General features: G+C 32.4%; 1 pseudogene across 1 annotated transcript in view; it reads left to right on the plus strand.

Moving 5' to 3' along the window:
• Window positions 1-4,323, plus strand: part of LOC308633512 (G2/mitotic-specific cyclin-B2-like) — a 75,197-nt pseudogene extending 70,874 nt beyond the window's left edge. Inside the window, exons 3-4 of the transcript in view lie at window positions 3,055-3,186; window positions 3,285-4,323. The product of the transcript in view is annotated as a G2/mitotic-specific cyclin-B2-like (transcript). The remainder of the gene's footprint in view (window positions 1-3,054; window positions 3,187-3,284) is intronic.
• The last annotated feature ends 16,630 nt before the right edge of the window (window positions 4,324-20,953 follow it).

Consider the following 20,953-nt stretch of genomic DNA (forward strand, 5'->3'; position numbering starts at 1 on the left):
AAGTTGATCTCACAGAACTAGAGTATAAAATGGTGATAAGGAGGGATTGGGAAAATTTGGGGTGGGTAGGTTGGTGATGGTGATCAAAGACTAAACTTTCTGGTAGACAGGGAAAATTTCCAGGGATTTATAGTAAAATGATGATATAATTAATAACAATATACTGTATTCTTGAAAAATACTAGTAGATGTTAAATGTTTTCATCACACAAACGATAACTACATGAGGCATGTGTTAATTAGCTAAATCTAGTTATTCCACAATATATCTATACTTTAAAATGTCATGATGTACACAATAATTCATAATTTATACAATTTTAAGTCAATTAAAAATAAAATGTTAAATAAATGATTACTTACATTAAAATCACATTATCCTATATTTTTGTCATTGTATAGTTGTAAAATCTGTTTTTATAAAAAAAATTGAGAAATAACTCATGAAGTACACAGAATCTTCAACCATCAACTTCTCATCTTTGAATAGTCAACTTCTCATCAGAAATAATATAGGTCAGAAGACAGTGTGATGACATATTGGAAGTGATAAGAGACAAGAAGGTAAATTAAGAACCAGTATGCATCAATCTTATCTTTCAAAACCAAAGGAGAAGATTAGGATTGTGGCTCAATGGTAAAATGCATGCCTCGCATGTGTGAGGCACTCGGTTCAATTTTCAGCAACACATATAATAAATAAAGTAAAGGTTCATTGACAACTAAAAAAAAATATTAAAAAAGAAAAACCAAGGAGAAATTGAAATGTTCTGATATAAACCAAAAGTGAGAAAATTTATTGCTAGCAGCTAGAAGAAGACTTGCCCTACAAGAAACACATATTTTCAGGCTGAAAAGAAAAATCTCTTAGAGTTTAATTAATTATGATAAACACAAATAAATAAAGGTCACCGGTAAATATGAATATACAGGTAAATCTAAAAGAAAGTACAAGTGTGCTTTAATTTGTATTTCTCTCCTATGATATTTAAAAGCAAATACTTAATGTGATATTTATAAAATAGACTCAACATATAACAACATAACTTGCATGGTTCTATTGACACTAGTAAGGAGTAAAAAGGTCAAAGTCTTTCTGTGTACTATTTAAATTAATAAAAATCTATTGTTTAAAATTATATAATAATAATCCCCAAGTCAACCACAGAAACAAAAATTTTAAGTATTGTAGTAAAATAAATAAGAAGAGATTTAAAGTATTGTACAATCTACTTAATACACAGTCAGTAATGAAAAAGATTAAAAAATAACAAAGTATGTAGAAAAAATGGCAAAATAGCAGACACAAATTCTACATTGTCAGTAAATGCATCAATACAAATGTTGTAAACAAATCAGTAAAATAGACTGAGTGGAGGGGAAAAGACATTTGGCTCAAAATGATAAATATGTTTAAGTAAGAAAAAAAATGGAAAGGATATACTATGCAAAGCGACCCCAAAGAGAGATGACATGGCTTTATTAATTTCAAGCAAATAAAACTGATGAAAACTGTTATTGGACATACAAGGATATGTTATACTGATAAAAGTGTCAACAAACCAATCATAGTCATAGTTGAATGCAGGTTAGCATTTTCAGATTCAAGATATCTTGTTTCTGACACTATTATTTGCCCATATCCAAGTTTTGTTTTTAAAGCCTTATCGTGAATTTTGACGCCAAGACATGTTCTAATTATGCTTTATTTGATTCCTCTGTTTTTTCCACCTGAATCATGTCATAAGAAGATTCTAGATGAAAATAAGCTATACCTTTTATTTGAAAAGAGTAAAAGGGATGATTAAATGGAAAAGAAACAATGCATGATATGCCAACCCTTGACATAACCCCAGGTAATTAATTTGGTAAGATCAAACATACATGATTGCCATTTTTGGAAATAAGATATTTTAACATGTGCACATTTGTATGCTTCAATATTAACAAGAAAGAATAGGTATAGAAATACTATTCCCAGAGAATATTTGTATATCCTAGAGTTACATATACACATCACTTGTAGAATGAAGCCCTGTATCATGTCCACTCAAGTTTTGCATGATTTGTGTGTGTCTCTTCCCCAACTAATCTTTAAAGTAATGGGCCATGTCTTATATATTTTTAAATCCCAAAATACAGAGCAAAATAACAACATTAAAGATGTTAAATAAATCATTAAATAAATACATTAAAACTCCCATTCCTTTTACTTTTCAGCAGAATTTTCCAGCATCATCTCACATAATATCTTCTTTACCTTCTTTCATGTTCTCAGACATACTTAGATTGACTTTCACCTCAAGGTTTCTACCAATATTCTTCTTTTTGTCCTTCACTGAATATTTTTTATTTCTTTAACTTATATTCATTATTTAAATTGTCTTTTATTTCTTCATAGGTACTTATCCTTACCATTCTTCCAACATTAATAATATATGTGTGTGTGTGTATGCACGCACGCGTGTGTGCGTGCATGAGATAAACAGTACAGGAGAATTTACTTTTATTTATTATTAAAACTATTTAATCAAATATTTCACTGGAAAAAAGAAACTTCCTTAATTTTTATCTATTTAAAATATAATTTAAGTATCATGAACTGAGATGAGAAAAGGATGATATAAAAATATATCATATGGTTTTAGAAAGAAAGCAAATAATATAACAAATTTTAACTTCCAAAGCTTTTATGTTATACTTATCTGCATAAGTGCACGACATATATATGTATGTATTCAGAAAAACACAATCAAGTGATAGTGTAAAAGCTTAATATTGGTCTGGGATTGTGGCTCAGTGGTACAGCGCTCACCTAGTACGTGTGAGGCCCTGGGTTTAATCCTCAGCACCATGTAAAAATAAATAAATAAAATGAAGGTATTGTGTCCAACTACAACTAAAACAAATATTTTAAAAAGCTTAATATTGAAGATTCCAGTGGTGCGGGCCTGGAGTGCAAGCGCTAGCTCCATTCTGCTTTGGTCCGTGTCCCTCCCTGGGCAAGGCGGGCACACTTGTCTTTCTCTTCCCTCATGGTGCTGCTCTGACGCCCGACGGTGTCCATTGATTTGGAGAATATTGACATAGGCGTTAATTCTAAAGCCAAGAGTCGTGACTATCAGGCATGGGGTTTTAGAAGAAATTGGAAATAGAGTTACAACCAGAGCAGCACAAGTAGTGAAGGTAACAACCATAAGGCAAAATGTGCATTAGAGGCTGATTTTGTATAGACCTGCGGGACAACATGTACTGTCTTGCTCTATCCTGTATTTTCCTTGTAGAAAACTCAAAACACCAAAGTATCAGTTCAGCCCACCAAAGCAACAAATGTCAACAAACAACTGAAACCCACTGCTTCTGTGAAACCAGTACAGATGGAAATGTTGGCTCCAAAGGGTCCTTCTCCCACAACTGAGGATGTCTCCATGAAGGAAGAGAACCTCTGCCAAGCTTTCTCTGATGCCTTGCTCTGCAAAATTGAGGACATTGATAATGAGGATTGGGAGAACCCTCAGCTCTGCAGTGACTATGTTAAAGATATCTACCAGTATCTAAGACAGCTTGAGGTTTTGCAATCCATAAACCCACATTTCTTGGATGGAAGAGATATAAATGGACATATGGGTGCCATCCCGATGGACTGGCTGGTTCAAGTCCACTCCAAGTTTAAGCTTCTGCAGGAAACTCTGTACATGTGCATTGCCGTCATGGATCGATTTTTACAGGTTCAGCCAGTCTCCCGTAAGAAACCTCAGTTGGTTGGGATTACAGCTCTGCTCTTGCCTTCCAAGTATGAGGAGATGTTTTCTTCAAATATAGAAGACTTCATCTACATCACAGACGATGCTTATACCAGTTCTCAAATCCGAGAAATGGAAACTCTAATTTTGAAAGAACTGAAGTTTGAGTTGGGTCAACCCTTGCCACTTCACTTTTTAAGGCGAGCATCAAAAGCTGGGGAAGTTGATGTTGAACAGCACACATTAGCCAAATATTTGATGGAGCTGACTCTCATTGATTATGACATGGTGCATTATCACCCTTCTAAGGTAGCTGCGGCTGCTTCCTGCTTGTCTCAGAAGGTTCTAGGCCAAGGAAAATGGAACTTAAAGCAGCAGTATTACACAGGATACACAGAGAATGAAGTACTGGAAGTCATGCAGCACATGGCCAAAAATGTGGTGAAAGTAAATGAAAACTAAATTCATCGCCATCAAGAATAAGTATGCCAGCAGCAAACTCCTGGAGATCAGCACGATCCCTCAGCTGAACTCCAAAACCATCAAAGACCTCGCCTCCCCTCTGATGGAGAGGTCCTAGGCTGCCGCACCTTCATCCATGCACTTTTTGTTACTGGTGTGAAACTTTTGATTTTGTACATAGTCCTCTGGTCTATTTCAAGAAACCTCTTCTCACACAAATTTTCTAAATGTATGTTGAAGAAAAATAAAGCTATTGATTTTTCTTTAAAAAAAAGCTTAATATTCATTTAATACCCTATATCATTCAGTAATATGGAATAATAGCAAAGTTTTATTGATTCTTATTAATATGTAATGTGCATTAATATTTTATAAATAATAATGTCTCTCTAGAACTTCTAGTAGGTTGTCAGTTTTCCATTAATTTGAACCGCTGAGAAAAAGGAATTTATGTGTCAAGGTTATAAGATGCTAAAAGATGACATCTAATTATCTTGTAGTTGAATAGAGAATTTGAGAAAGAGCATGATATGGGACTAATGGACCAGCAAAAATGCAAAGCACCATTCAGCAGTAAAGTAATTGGGCAGAACAGTGGAAGACACCACAGTAAATGATTACTTCATTAATTTTAAAATAAAAGGGCAAGATAAGGTGGTCACTATCATAGAGTAATTAAGGTAAAACAAGTTAATCAGCACATTTTAAATGTAAAGTTGTCAGCTAATCATCCAATGATTATCAATTTTTGAATATTACAAGAGAAAGAAATTTATTCTCACTTTATCAATCAAACCATGTAATCATATGTTTCACTGAATTAAAAAACCTCTCAATTTATTTTTATCTTTTCTTAATATAATTTAACAACCATGCCTTGAGAGGCAAACTATAAAAAGATGGTAATTTTTATTTCATCTGCATATACATCAGAAAAATGACTTTCTTATCAAAATAACATTAAATGTCAAAGTTTTTCAAGCATAGCCACACTGACATGGTAATTATTGATGTAAACCACAGATATATTTATATCCTTAATCTTCTTTTACAAAAGAGTTTTTCTAGTAGAAATCTTAAAAATCAATTATGTCATATGGTATCATATTAACATGTAGTTTATATGTAGATTTCTAAATCTGAAATCTAAAGGAAAATCACTTTCTGAGCAGAGCAGCGCCACAAGAAGCATTACCGTAAGTTCTTCAAGGAGAACATAGAAATCTTAATAAATCAAGCAGTCTGAAGAAGATTAAAAAAAAAAAAACTGTGTGGCAGTAGAATAGCAGGGAGAGAGTTTACCAAAAAAAAAAAAAAAAAAAAAAAAAAAATCCAAGAAATTATCTGAGAGCTGGGAGCTAAATATCTTCCATAGCAACTATAGGGCTGGTAGCTGTTTGAATTTCAGTTATTGGGAATGGAAAGTCCTCATTGATTTCTTGGGATATCCAACAGCAATCCCAGAAAAGCTACATTTTAGTATTTGGGCTCAACTCTCCCTAAACTAAAGGCTAATAGACACATGTCCCAACAAAGCTTAAAAGCAAACCTCCAAGGATAAAAGTGAACCAAAGTAAATTAACTGCTTGCCACAACAAACCTCAATTTTCTTTCAAGGAAGTTAACAATATCCAGATACACAACAGCAGGAAAGCATCTAAGGTCCAAGAAGCAGTAAAATCTAATGAATACCCAGGAGAAAAATTAGTCAATGGAAAGAGATCCAGAAATAACAGTTAGAGATATTGAAACACCTCACAACAATGCAGACCGTGTAAAGAAAAGCATGAATCTAATGTGCAGAGAAATGGAAGTATAAAATGAAACCCATGAGAAATATGATATCTAGGATGGGATTATGAGAGTTTGATTACTGTAGGATAATGGATAAATGAATTTAAACACATGAGTAGAAATTGGTTATCTCTCAAAAACAGAGGGAAAAAGCAGAAGAAAAAAGTAGAACTGCAATGATTTATAAAGAATACTTTGGCTCAAAGATACATGTCTCTGAAGACCAGAAAGCAATGGAAGGTGGTGGTAGAAAGGATTAAAAAATGTTTTTGAAAAAAATGGTGGTTGAAAACTTTTAAATTAATGAAAATTACAAGCCCATATATTCATTGTTACAAATTACAGTAATAATCATAAAGAAAACCATACAAAAATGTTAGAATGTATTATAGAGTTAATAGCTCTAAAAGTATACTATAGATTTTTTAAAAAATAGCACACAGGAAAGCAGGTGCATATTGGAGTACATGTGTGTAAAGTTCTTTGCTGCACGGGAAGTGGTCTGATAGCATCTAAATGTACAATGCAATGAGTTTATGATAAAGTTTGCTTTTTTTAAAACAAACATTAAAAAATATATAAAAGCATACATAAAACATGAATACAAAAATATAACAAGATGTATAGCAAAAATTATGGAAATAATTTGGAGTCTTCTAAAGTAAATAATTTATTCAAAAGTTGGAAGAGAGGAAAAGAGGAACACTAAACAAAAGGGATATATAAAATCCAAATAAATTGTAGTCTCTAACCCAAATGTACCAACAATAATACAACATATAATGGTATAAACATTTGAATTAAACAATAAAAATATACAAATTTCTCTCCTCCTCCTCCTCCTCCTTCTTCTTCTTTCCTGTCCTGGAGATTGAATCCAGGGCTTCCTCACACAATCCATGCTAGGGCATTGCCGCCCTGCCTCTGAGCTACATCCCTAGTCCTAGAGAGTTCTCACAGGATCAAAGTCCAAATACACAATGTCTGTCAAAACAGAAAAACAATTTAAACACAAATATATGTATTAGTTAAAAGTTAAGGAATGGGTAAAAAAGAGAGCATACAAGCACTAATCACAAAGCTGGAGTGGTGACATTATCATCAGTTGGTATAGACTCAGAACAAGAAATAATATCAGTGATGAGAAACGTAAGTCATATAATGATAAGTTGCTCCATTCAATAAAAAGATAACTTTAACAATCCTAAATACGTATATGCCTAGAAAAGCACTTCAAAATATAGGATGGAAAAACTGAGAAAAATTAAAGCGAAAAAATAGACAAATCTGGAATTATTGTTCTTACCCACACTCCTACTCTACAGACTAAGAAGTCTATAGACCTCCATAAAATACAGATCTTTTTGCAATTATGTGTGGGATATTCTTCAATGTAGATTATGTGTCAGGCCTTGAACAAATCTCAAAAAAAATTAAAAATGCTCTGAAATTATGCAGAGTATATTTGCTGACCACAATAGGATTAAATATGGCATCAATAACAAACAATATCTGGGAAGTAATATAAATACTTTGAAATTAAATACTACATGGCTAAAAAGACCATGTACAGCACAGTACACAATAAATTATAAGTCATTTTGAACTAAATGACAATGCAAACTCAACATTACAAATTTGAGATGAAACTAAAATATTATTCAGAGGGAAAACTCATTTTAAATTTTTGGAAAGAAAAAGAAGAATGATCTAAAAATCAGTGATCTCTGTTTTTGCCTTCTAAAACTAGAAAACAGGAGGAAATTGAACCTACAGTTAATAGAAAGAAGGAACTAAGGAAAATAAAAACGATGAAAAACTAATACAAGTGATAGGAAAAATCTGTAACATCAAAGGCCAACTCTGGTAAATGTCAATAAAATTGATACATCTCTACATAGAATAATTGACATCAAAAATGACAGATGGGAAGGCAGAATTCTACAGATATTAAAGCATATAATGGAATATTATCAACAATTTTATATCAATAATTTTTAAAAGTCAATAGCTGCCTTAGGGCTGGGGTGGGCTATGAGGGGATAAATTGGGAGTGGGCCAGGAGGCACTCTCTTGAGGATAATGAACATATTTGAGGTGTCTAAATTGTATCAGTGGTTACAGAGGTATATTGTTTGTTAGAGATCATCAGTCTGCACATTTAAAATTGGTATAGTTCATCATTTGGAAACTGGAATTCAATAAATGAGGAAATAATGGAAGATTGAAAGAATGCTATGTTAAAAATTCGCATAGCAAAGAGAACTAGAGTAATGGTAGAAAAAGTCGTGGGCCCTGGGCAGTGTTTGAGGGGACATACTGAGAATGTGGTGGTACACTGACAAGTGAGGGCAAGAAACATCACCCTAGCTTTTATCCTTACTCAGGATTTCTCAAGGAATAAAGAACACACACCTGCTTACTATTGGGGAGGCTGGACAATGCAAAGGGAGAGGGGACATTTTTAGTAAATGTGCAAAGCTAATCACTGTTAATGAATAAAATAAATTGATGTATGAAATTATATAAGTACTTAGTGCAAGATATTATCCAGACACTGTAGAAAATGTAAAGGAAAAAAAACCCAGTAATCATGTATTTTAAACATTTTTTTCCTAGTAGGCAAGATCTGTTTAAGTAATAGCAAAAATAAAGCATTTAGTTCTATATAAAATAACTAAAGTAAATCAAATGTAGAAGAAAGTGAGAAGAAAATAATCTGTTGGAACAAAACAGGGAAGAGTTTATACAACAGGTAGTTCTTAAACAAATCTGGGAACAAATAGCCTGGTGCTACAGAAAGCAATTTCTTATCTTGAATAGTAATGTCCAAGTCCTGATTAGTATCTGAAAAGCTCAGGGGAAAAAAATGCTGTTTTGTTCTTGTCCAAATTACATTAGATCACAAAATTTGTACAATTAGCTCTATATTTTGAAAATGATACAATTGAATTTTGTCTATGATTAAGCATCACATGTTAAATTTTTTTTCTACTTTGAGACCACAACTAAAATAGAACCTCAAAACTAAACTTTGCCAGGAAATTAACTTAGTGCACATCAGTTACTTTTTTGTTTTTAAAGAGAGAGAGAGAGAGAGAGAATTTTAATATTTATTTTTCAGTCTTTTGGCGGATACAACATCTTTGTTTGTATGTGGTACTGAGGATTGAACCCGGGCCGCACGCATGCCAGGAGAGCGCGCTACCGCTTGAGCCACATCCCCAGCCCCACATCAGTTGCTTTTACAATTTACAATTTACATTTGTATGGAGATCCATGGGGTAGAAGATGAGGATGGAATATTTTGATATATGCCATCTCATCTCTTGAATACTATATAGAAATTGTGAAGTATGTTGGAGACAGAAGAATAAAGAAGTTAGGGCATTCTAGTAAGAAGAAACAAGAGGAAAGGACTGAGAAAAAAAATTAGAGTGAAAGATGATTGTTGGTAGATTGTTTTATGTAGTTATGGGAAATTAGATAAAATAGGAAATAGGATGGGGCAGTGTGTTCTTTTCCAATTATTAAGAAATATAAATGGAAGATTCAGTAGTCTACACTTTATCATTTTCACAAATGCCTATTATAATTTTGTTTGTTTTGCCTTATATTAGAATTGGGAACCATCATGATCAGGAAAAATATCTGTTTCAGAAACTAATCAGTATAAGGTGGTGAGATGCATTTCAAGAGTTAGAAGCAGGGAAGTTCATTGTCATTTATTTGTGTAATGGTTTGGATGTGAGGTGTCCCTTAAAATTTCACGTGTGAGACAATGAAAGAAGATTCAGAGGAGAAATAATTGGGTTGTAAGAGTCTTAACCCAATCAGTGAATTAATCTCCTGATAGGGATTAACTGAAGTGTTAGGGTGTGGCTGAAGGAGGTAGAATCAGGGTGTGGCTTTGGGGTATATATTTATATCTGACAAGTGAAGAACTCTCTCTGTGCTTTCTGATCATCGTGTGAGCTACTTCCCTCCACCACACTCTTCCATCATGATGTTCAGCCTCACTTCAAGTCCCAAGAAATAGAGCCTGCTGTCTATAGATTGAGACCTCTGAAACCATGAGACCCTAAATAAAACTTTTCTCCTCTACAATTGTGTTGGTGGAGTCTTTTAGTCACAGCAGTGAAAAATCTGACTAAAACAATTTATTTACCCTTTTTACGTTCTTACCCCATATTCATTTTCCTTTTATATTGTTTTCATGTTTTTAAACAAATATTTTTAGTCAAATTTGTCAATCTTTCATTGTATATGAATTTTAAGTCAAGGAGAGAAAACCATTCATTACACATGGCTATGATGAACCAATCCACTGTTTTCCTAGTCATGTGTTTTTCTTTTTTTAAATTCAGACCTCTGACCACATAAGAAATTATCTTTCATAAAGGATATATATATATATTTTACATAGCCAAACACTGTACTAAACATTATTTAAGTTTTAGTCCTAATGATTTTAGAATCACCTTTCTCTTAAATAAGTGCTCATATACAGTTAGGTAGTTTATAGGACCTCTATACTATTTATTGATCTTTGTGTTCATCTCTGCATAACACTGTATTATTGTATGAGATTTATAATATGTAAAAATGACTAATACACATTCAGATCTTTTTCATTGTTTCCTTGATATTGTTTTTGTATATTTTCCATATTAAATTTATTATCATGTTTTCATGTGCCAGAAAATTTTGTTGAGTGTTTAGTTTAATTCATATTAAATTTATAAGTTAGACAAGAAAAACCAATATTTGAATGCAATAATATTGTAATCTAAAGTAGGCATAATTTTTTGTTCAAGTGTACTCTTAAATATTTTAGTAATTTTTAAATTTTCTAAGTTTTGAACATTCTTTACTAATTTTAATCTAACATATATAGTATTCCTATTGTTACTGGGTTTTTTGTTTTTGTTTTTGTTTTTTAGTACCAGGGATTGAACTCAGGGGCACTGGACCAGTGAGCCACATCACTAGCCTCATTTTGTGTTTTATTTAGAGACAGGTCTCACTGAGTTTCTTAGCGCCTCACCATTGCTTAGGTTGCCTTTCATCTCATGATCCTCCTGTCTCAGAGCTGATTACTTTAATTACCTTCCAGACCCAGAAACTGTAGAGGTATCATCTTTAGAACAAAATCCAAGTCAGTATGAAGTTTGTGATTTATTTCTGATACAGTGAACAATTACTAACTTAAAATACATAAATCAATATTATATACATTAAGAATTTATAATTTCATATATATTTAACTTTTTCAAAATATCATCTCATAAAATGCTTTATTAAATTGTCACAAAATTGCATTTTGTTAATAAGAACACTATCCAGTGACTTGGCAAAGTTCCAACAATATCAGAGCTAGACTAAATTGAGACTTTTAAACATAAATCTATTTTGCTTTCCATTACCCTACTGCTCTCTGGGCAGAGACATTTAATGGAATTAAATGAGGTGGTTTTTTGTTTGTTTGTTTTTGTTTTGTTTTGTTTTAGTGAATTCTAACATTGCAGTTACAAATTTTAATCTCATTAATAGTGACATTCACCCTAGTTCACCTTGGTTATGAGGCTGGTTGTGAATTTACCAGATGGCTGAACATATCTCTTAAATTCTTTATACAAACATAAACAACAGAAATTTATTTTTATTAAGGTTTACTAAAGAACTTCAAGTGAACTCAAGTTCCCCTAGAAATAAAATGTTATTGGATTTCAGTCCGTAACTATGATGCTAAGAAACATAAAATATCTACCATAATTTTGTAAACTAGGGATTGTAATGATTTGCTTACTTAAAAAAATAATTTTTTCAAGTTCAAACTAACATGCTTGCCCGGCTATAATTTGTATTTATTCATTCCAAATATAACATTGAGAAATGCCATCTCTTGTCACTGACTAGCCTTAGGGTTTGTGCTTTTATGTTTAATTTATTATTGACTTGTGGCTTCTTTTCCTTTTACAGCTTAAAAAATGAATTGAAATAAAGTAATGATTTGCTTTTATTGCCAGATAAGATGCTAGATGTCCTGTTTGCCAAATTTACTGATTATAAGTAGCAATATGCTTCTAATAAAAGTTTAACAAAAACACCCCCAAAAATGAAGATGTCAACTTGCTTACATTTTATCATAAAATTGTTAATTTTCCCCACTCCAATCTACGAACACATTACTTATGCCTCCATAATGGCAAACAAATGTTTTGATAAGCAAAAAAAAAAATGTAGAAAACATTTAATGTTTCAAAATGAAGGAATTGGTAGTAGAGACAGAAGTTTCTTATCATAATGTGGTTCAGCTGCAGTTGTCTAAGGCAGCCACATCAGCAGAGCTCGCTCTTAACTGCATTGCACGTAACTTAAAAAGAAAAGAGAAACAAAACTAAATAAAAAGCCCTTCTACTCTGATATTTCTCCTGCATGGATGCTAAAATTCCTTCAGCTATATATAAAATCCCTATATCTGTCTCTAGCAAGATCTGATTTCTAAGGCACAAGACAAAGCAAGTACACCACACGCACACAGGATCCAAACAATATTTTAACCTGAACAACTGTTCAAACCATTGGTAAAGTGAATATCTAAAGTAGATTATTATTTCAAACAATTTAGCAATTAAATACAGCACGAATAACAATTTAAATTGGTAGGCCCTAGCCCTTGTTATTTCTGAACTAATATGAAAAATGCATTTATAGTTTTATTTCCCTGTTAGTTGTCAGTGTTACATAAATTGTATGCCTTTTGAGAAATAGATCAGTTATACATTGAATTTTAGATTGAAACCATACCCTGAGCTCAGGCAATGTGACATCCTGTAGGATGTCCCTGAACTGTAGGAATGGAACCTCCTGGGGTTTTTTTGTTTTGTTTTGTTTTATTTTGTTTTGTTCTGTTTTTCCTCTTTGGCAATTGTCCACACCCTTCTGAATTCCAACAACACCTGAAGGTAGAGCAAGGTTGTGAATTTGAGACTTGGGCAACTTCCAGGGCCTCACAGGAAAATGCAAGGTGGTTTCCTCTTCTGGGTTTCCCAAGAGCTTCTGGGTAAGGGTGAGGAATAAAGTGATGTTCTGAAGCAAAACATTATTGGACTTCTTCCTTGTGGCTTTTGTAACTACCCTGTAGAGGTCAGATTACCAAGCAAAGATGGACAGGTGTGTTCATATTAGTGGACAGAGATACTTTTTAAAAAAATAAAGAGAAGAAAAGAGTTGAAGAAGAAAATGAGAAAGAAGGAAGAGAAGGCAGTCAGGAAAAAATAAGAACAAGAAAGAAGTGGCAAAGGCGGCTAACATGAAGAACCCATCCAGTGAGAGGTTTTGTCAGAAAGTGACAAATATTTCAAATTTGTTGAAAACAGACTGCCCACATACAACATGGTAGGCAAAAGAAAAAGAAAAAAAGGAAAAAAAAATGAGCAAAGCACAACCCAAGAAACCAAAAATGCTTTTCTAAGCTGAGGGAAGTTCCACAGTGTGTATGTGCAGTTGATTCAAAATGGAAGCTACAAGAAAAGCAACACAAGATTAATGTTTTGTTTTGTTTTGTTTTCCTATGTATGTGGTACTGGGAATTGAACCCAGAGCCTCATGCATGCTGGGTAAACACTCTATGACTGAGCCACATTGGCAGCCCTGGATTGGCATCTTAAACTAAGCCTTCATGGACAGACTACTACTGCCTAGTAGTAGCAACAACATCCCAGTGCTCTGATCATGTTGATAGTTGCCATGGAGTCCTAAATTAAGAATTTTATTAATATAGATTAATGTCTTCTTAGGCTCTGATAATAGTTATTAAATTCTTCTAAACAATAAGAGAAAAAGAATTTGTTTATACACTCGCAAACCTAATAACTTAAAAGACTGAAAGTGATTTGAATGGAAAACTCATGTGTTTTACGCCTGCCTAACTAGTTTTTAAGCAGTTAATGGAAAGTTGACTTAACTTTTAGTAGGAGTATTAATGAGTGAAATAAATATCTCAGGTATATTTATCATCTATCTCTAGAAATTAGTATCCTGCTTCATGAAAGTGTGACCTTTCTCATTTTCACTATGATAGTCCTAGTTCCAAACCGTGCTTGACCCAATATGGAAACAATAAATCTTTGTTGTAGTGGAAAGAATATCTAAAATTCCACACAATTTTTCCTAACTGAAGAACTTAAATCATAGTAAGTGAATGTATCATAGATATATCATTCAATTGGAAGGCTTGTATTGTTTATATGATAAAATGGCTCTTTTGAACACAGGTATCTGTCATAAAGAACATATTTGGATGTTAACTTGACCAATGGCTATCACAATGAATAAATTTTAGAACTAGCAAATTGAAGTAAGTTAAATTAATAATCTTTCTAAATATCTTTCCATGAGGATCAATGGGAACCCCCCAAGAAGGGTGATTTTTTATAAGCCTGGAATTCAGTAAATCAAGAAAAATTTTAAGAAAATGATTACTTTAGAAAAGGAAAGGAGAAGGATGCACAGTAAACTTGCATATAGAAAGGCATTTGTGACTTTGAAATGTCAGTTGAAATACCATTGAGTATTGAATGAGAGAAATAAAGATGATTTGACTATCATATGTCCAAGTGATTAAAATACATAAAGAAAATCTAAAAAAAAAATTATAGTGGTTATACCTAATTGCAAAACAGAATTTGGAGGCATTTCTAAAAACAAAGCTTAACAAAATAATTAATTTATCACTACCTACTTAGCTAGACACTGGAAATTACAGAATAAGCTGAATTAGAACTTAGTCAAAATAGAATTTAAAAATTCAATGTGTTGATATATGATAATAATATCTCTTCTAAGAATTAACCAAACTCATTTCTTAAATTTTTCTTATTTAAAATTTTCACAGATTTTCGTATTTACTAAATAATTTCTCATTTGATATCCCATTTATATTTTATAAGCATTCTGCTATAGATGATGTACTGACTACCAAAAAAGAGCAGGCATTGTTATAGGGTCTGGAAATCCACAAAGAAACCAATGTCAATCTATGCCCTTCATGAATTGTCTACACAGGGAAAAGTTGAGTATCAGAAGTGAAATGGATTTTTCTCTCACAACTAGATATTCTTACATTACATTCAATGTCTTTAAAAGAAAACAGTGTCTTATGACATTAGCTAGATGATTGATGATGGGAAGGAAGGAAGGAAGGAAGGAAGGAAGGAAGGAAGGAAGGAAGGAAGGAAGGAAGGAAGGAAGGAAGGAAGTGCCATCCTAGATTCTAAAGAAAGAGGATTGATAAGTATTACTTGTCACAGCAATGTTTATAATAACAAATGAAAACAGCAATCAATTTGAATAATTAACACTTTGGAACCTGCTCAGAAATAGGATGGATTCTCAAGAGAATAGAAGTAATTTATACAGTAAGAAATCACCCGAAGAGTATATTCTCTGAAATCATGAAGACCTGGTGGTGTTGAGTCTCTAAGATGTCACACAATGACTCTCAGATCTTCAGATTTATGAAATCTATGAGCATGGCTGGGACTAATGGATTTGCTTTATTTGAGTAGAATATAGCAGAAGTTGTGGGATGTCACTTTTAAGATCAGATTATTAAAAGATGGGACATCTCTAGAGTGCTCTCTTTTGCTTCCTCTTGAACCATCCACTCCAAGGAAAGCCAGCTGCAACACAGGTGATCTTGGGAGCAGATTTGCAACCTGTTAAACACTATGTTTGTGATTTTGGAAGTAGATCCTCATCCAGATCAGCTTTGGCCCTTAGAAGAGTCCTGAATGACACGTTGCATTGTCTTGTGATACCCTATGCCAGAACCACCCAGCAATGGCACAACTGGATTTCTGAGGCACAGAAACTAAAAGACAATAAATGATAGTACATTTAAGTTCTACAGTAATTTACTACATAGCAAAAAATAACTAATATACCTGACTTTCTATCCTCATATTTCCTTTTACTGGCTGAATGTCCTTAGTCAGAAATGTGACTTAGAAGTTCTTTCACTGTTAATTTTTTTTTTTTTTACCTGTGAAATACAAATATTATAGAGTCAAAACTAAAAAATGCACAATTTAGGATTATTGCAGGATTTCATAAGGTAATACATGCAAAGTATGTGTATGAGGGATTTTATCATGTTATAAAATATAATAAAATATTTCATCCATTAATTAAGGTATGGAATAATATTTACTGGTAGTTGAGCTATTCAATTATGTTGAAGAATAAAAAAGTTAAAATAATATTTGCATAAGTAAAAGAGCACAAAATTTTGATAATAGTTATATCTGGATTAAGAGCATACGGGTATTCTATATATAGTTTTATTAACACTTTTGTGTAAGTTGGAAAAGTTTTCAAAATAAAGAGCTTTCAAGTACATACAATATAATCACTCCTTTAATAACACATTTAAAGAAATAAATTAAAAGCTATATATAAACATATTAGCAATGCTTATCTGAGTGAAACAATTATGAGATATAGATAAATCCATTTAACTTTTTTATATTTTTAAATTTTTTCAATATGAGTCATGCAATAATTAATAATACTAAAATGTATTTTTAAGTATATTAAGCAGGGTTAGGAATATAGCTGAATTGGTAGAGTGCTTGTCTAGCATACACAACACCCTGGGTTCAACCCTAGCACCACAAAAATAAAAAATTTGGAAAAAGTATATTAAGCAACTTATAACTTATGTTTGTCAATGAAGAATAAAGATACAGAATAAAAATACAGAAAGAAAAGCTAGAAAATTGCATAAATATTTAATAACTAAGTAGACACTAAAATATAGGATTTCAAATGAGATGAAGAACTTGGGAAGATAATTCATTTTTTAAAAGAGTTCTATTTCAAGTATGCTTTTTAAATTTTTTAAAAGCACTTTAATTTCATAACTTTTAGAAGTAGGCTATGCTTTACTCTGGTTATTATTTGATTTGAAAAAAATAAGTTCTGTTTAGGAAAAAAATAGAACAGAAAACTAATTTCTACACATAGAGATATGCTTCCATGTGCAGATAATATGCATGAAATGAAGCAGATTATAGCTCCTGTTCTATGAGTATAACATGCTTTTATCTTTTCAAAGACTCAAAAACCAAGGATGCTTTTTGGTTCTTGAAATAAAAGATCACTTTGATTTAATCACTTCAGTTTGAACTGCAAATTTCTGTCACAGCCACACGTGTTTATTTCTCCAACGCATCTGCTGGGTCATTTATCACCCTCAATCTGTACCTACAGCTCTCATTTATTCTCTATATTCAGGTCAGGAAAAGCATTTAGTATCATTATAGATAAAAACACCTATTTTTCCTCTTTTATTCTAATTCAAAAATGTCCTTGTCTATAAACTCATGTCCTCTGAAATGCAATAGTGAATCTTACAGTCAAAACACATTTCAACATTTATAAATATTATATAATTTTAGGACATCATTTATGAAAGTTACTTAGACATAGTGCATTTCAGAAGTATGCTAGAAGTACTATTAATAGAAAATCTAGGTGCTTACTTTGTTAGATTACTTGTAAACATATTAAAGTTATTTTTGTATGTTTCTGTTTACCACAGAGAAACAAGTTTCCCTGAAAGACTATCTTACCTTTTATTTTAGTTAATTCTGGAAAATAGTTTCAAGAGGAGGCACTTAGAATTTTTTGGCACAATTAGATCAACAGATATATTTCTCTTCTCATCTTCCTCAATGCTTCTCAGGGAGCCTCAGTTTTCATTGTCTCTTTGAGCTTCAAGTGTTAACTATCAGCACTGATGGATTCCTGATCTCTTTTGTGGGTCACTGAGACATATTCTTTAAAGACATAGAATAACACAAAAATTCAGAATCCAGAATTTGAAAGCAGCTAACCTAAATTCAATCTTGTTTAAATTACTTAATATTTTTGTGTCTTAATTTTTATATGTTAATTAGGAGGATGATAAATAGTGGCAGAGTTGGGTGATATAATTGACTTAACATGTCATGTGTTTAGTACTTGGGATATGTTAGGAATGAAAGTATTTAGCTACAACTAATGTTATATTACTATGGATGTTTCCTTTCTACATGATTTTTCCCTTTGTTTCCAATGGATTTCTCTTTGATTTTATTATCCATTGCTAGCTAGCAAAGTAGACGATTATTGCATTGTTATGTCATCAACTTATTTTTCCTGACACTCTCACATTTCTCCAAGCTGTTTGCAAAAAAAGAAAGAAAGAAAGAAAGAAAGAAAGAAAGAAAGAAAGAAATATGCATCTATATCCTCTCCAGTCATCACCCATTTTCCTATTTTTCTCTTCCTCTCACAACCAAACCTCTTTAAGAAATATACTAGAATTCTTCTAAGATCAGAAAACCATAAATACCCTAAAAGAGAGATACATGGGCAAGACCTGATTGCATGCTGAGCTGAAATCCATTATATCATTTTCTTTATTTGACTCATTTTTCTCTGTTACTCTAATTAAACTTGCTTTATTGCACCATAAGGCCTTAGCTATTTTCTTCTTCTCACTCATCTATAAGATGAACTCACAGTGGAATTCCATCTATTCCCTTAGCCTCTGTGAAATGATATGTTAATAACTTTCAAATCAAGAATTCCATCTCAGTTGTTTTTTCTGGGCTTCAAATATCCTTATGCTATTCGATATCTCCTGTGTATATCAGATGCTTTGACACAAAGTATCCAAAAATTATTTCAACTATTCAAGCACCCATTTTCCAAATCTGATTCTTTTCCTACATAATATATCACAATGCTTGGTTATATGATGAAAACATCACTTTTTCAAATTTTCTAATTATTATAAAACAGATGATCTCAAAAAGTGATTATTAATAATATAAAATATATATTTATACCCAGACCCAGTTCAAGGAAAAAATATTATAAACTGACAATAGTACTCTGCATATTCCCTCTGGTATTTAATTACCTTCCTAAAGCCAAAAGAACCATTATCCTAAAAGTGATATTTATGCTTTCTATGAATGTCTTGGTATTTTACTGAATAAATATATGTTCCTAAACTATATAAAATTTATTTGTGCATTAAAAATCAAATAAAGTAGTTGTATCATATGTATCCTTTTATGAATTGCTATTTTCATTAACTATTAAAGTTTTAAGGTTTATACATCATAATGAGTAGAAATTGAGAGAACACTGAGTCTCTAAAGGAAAATGTCCCTCTCAAACTATCAAACAAACAACTCATAAATAACTTGTGAGTGGAGGGAGCCTAAGGGAGAGAAAATGACCAGGTTGTAAGGAGCACTAAATAGTGTGTACATTCCTTTAACTTTCCAGTTTCTTACAAGTGTTCTGGGATGTAGCAAAACACTAATGAGACCTTGATAGGAAGAAACCTTTAATCTGGTGAGGTTAAGGGCTGACATTTGATTGTACCTTGATACTCTGGCTGGATAACCCAGTCAGATCAACCATATGACCACCAGGGAGGTCCATGTAAACTGGAACCTCCATAGCAGACGGGACCTCTGCAAAGGGAAACACTCTCTTGCTTCACATTCTCCAGCATGAGAGAAGCCAAGCCCCTTTGGATCTCACATATTCCACCTACCTACCTATCTCAGTATAAACTTGACCTTAAGCCCCTAGTGGCACTTCTCACTCCTAAGATTGCCTGTATTCCGTTGTTCATTCGTTGAGGGTGTGTACTTTTTCATTCTAATAAAGCTCTTCCTGTCTCTTTACTATAACCTGACTTGCCCCTACATTCTCATCAGTGATTCAGTCAAGACACTAGAAGTTTCAAGTAGAGGTCCCCTCTGTCTTTGGAGATCTTTATGCCCTCTTATGGGAAGATGAAACCTTTGGCTCTAATTTACCTTCTTTGAAAGCTAAGGAACCAGGAACAGTGGTGCACATCTGTAATCCCAGCAACTCGGGAAGCTGAGGCATGGGGATCACAAGTTCCAGGAAATTTAGGTCCCATCTCAAAATTAGAAGTTAAAAAAAGGAGAAAGGTTGCTCAGTGGCAGAGTGCCCCTGTGTTCCATCCCCACCACAGAAAAAAAGAAGGAAGGGGACAAGGGGACGGGGGAGGTGGAGGATAAGCAAAAGCTATCTAGTATCCCAGTTTTTAAAAAAACACCCAATTCATTCTCTCATTCTTCTGCTGCTACATGTTTAGGTAAATTCTCACTTATTTTTTTTTTATCGTAAATGCAACTGCAACGAAATTTTAGTATATGTTTAGTTCTGTACAATACAGAACATTACCCAAGGCATAAATCAAGTAAAGGAATTATTTGTCCATAGAATATTAGAACTTTATTATTGTCTTGCCAAGTTCATTTCAGAATTACTTGTATCAGTCTGTACTTTAATTAAAGGCAGAAGAGTTTACTCAGATTGTTTTCTATCTCTGTCATTTTTTATTATGTTTAATCTACCATCCAATATATGCGAAATAGTATCCCATTATAGTTTTAGTTCACACATCTCTTACTGATAGTGATCTTGAACTTCCTTCATATAATTAATGACACTTTGGTTTTCCTCATTAGTATTATAAATGTTTATGTATTACCAATGGATTTCTACCTTTTTCTTGTAATTAAAAAGGATGCTTTTTGTATTTATTGAGAATTTATTGACTATTATGTACCAAATACTTTAGAAATTCTATAGAATTTTTTTTCAATTCTGCCCTAATTTATTTGTAATATGATATATATGTCTTATGTTTATAACTTAATACTTAAAATACTTTAACATACTTAATTTATGTCATAAAATACAAGTTGAAAAAATATGATTTATGAATCAAATTTGACCTGGCTCCTATTTTGTAAATAAAGTTTTATTGGAAGACATTCATGCTCATTTGCTTATATAGCATTCATAGCTGTTTTTCGTTACAGCAGCAGAGATGACAAAGCAGCAAC

The sequence above is a fragment of the Spermophilus citellus genome, assembly GCF_964194105.1.
Source record: "Spermophilus citellus genome assembly, chromosome: 14".
Taxonomy (NCBI): Eukaryota; Metazoa; Chordata; class Mammalia; order Rodentia; family Sciuridae; genus Spermophilus; species Spermophilus citellus.